At 34.7% G+C, this 524-nt stretch overlaps 1 long non-coding RNA gene across 1 annotated transcript in view; it reads right to left on the reverse strand.

The window, feature by feature from the left end:
• The window catches only part of LOC107550197 (uncharacterized), a 2,307-nt gene that overhangs the window by 910 nt on the left and 873 nt on the right, over positions 1–524 (reverse strand). The gene's annotated exons all lie outside the window — the stretch shown is intronic.

Here is a 524-nt window from a genome sequence, read left to right on the forward strand (position 1 = left end):
GTATTAAAGGCGTGGCAAGCATTGTGGTTACTGTGCTTTACAAATAGTATAGAGTAAAAACACAGTTATTGTGGTAAATTAAAGGCGTGGCAAGCATTGTGGTTACTGTGCTATCCACAAATACCACAGTAAAAACACAGTTACTGAGGTAAGCTCATAGTAAATGCTGTGGTTATTGTGCTTTAGTAACTACAAATACCGCAGTAAAACTACGATTACTGAGGTAAGCTCATAGTAAGTGTTGTGGTTATTATGCTTTAGTAACTACAAATACCACAGTAAAACTACGATTATTGAGGTAAGCTCATAGTAAGTGTTGTGGTTAATATGCTTTAGTAACTACAAATACCACAGTAAAACTACGATTACTGAGGTAACGTTAAGCCCATAGTAAATGTTGTGGTTATTATGCTTTAGTAACTACAAATACCACAGTAAAACTACGATTACTGAGGTAACGTTAAGCCCATAGTAAATGTTGTGGTTATTATGCTTTAGTAACTACAGATACCACAGTAAAACTA

This window comes from Sinocyclocheilus grahami, unplaced genomic scaffold (genome assembly GCF_001515645.1).
Source record: "Sinocyclocheilus grahami isolate Dianchi unplaced genomic scaffold, SAMN03320097.WGS_v1.1 scaffold391.1, whole genome shotgun sequence".
NCBI lineage: Eukaryota > Metazoa > Chordata > Actinopteri > Cypriniformes > Cyprinidae > Sinocyclocheilus > Sinocyclocheilus grahami.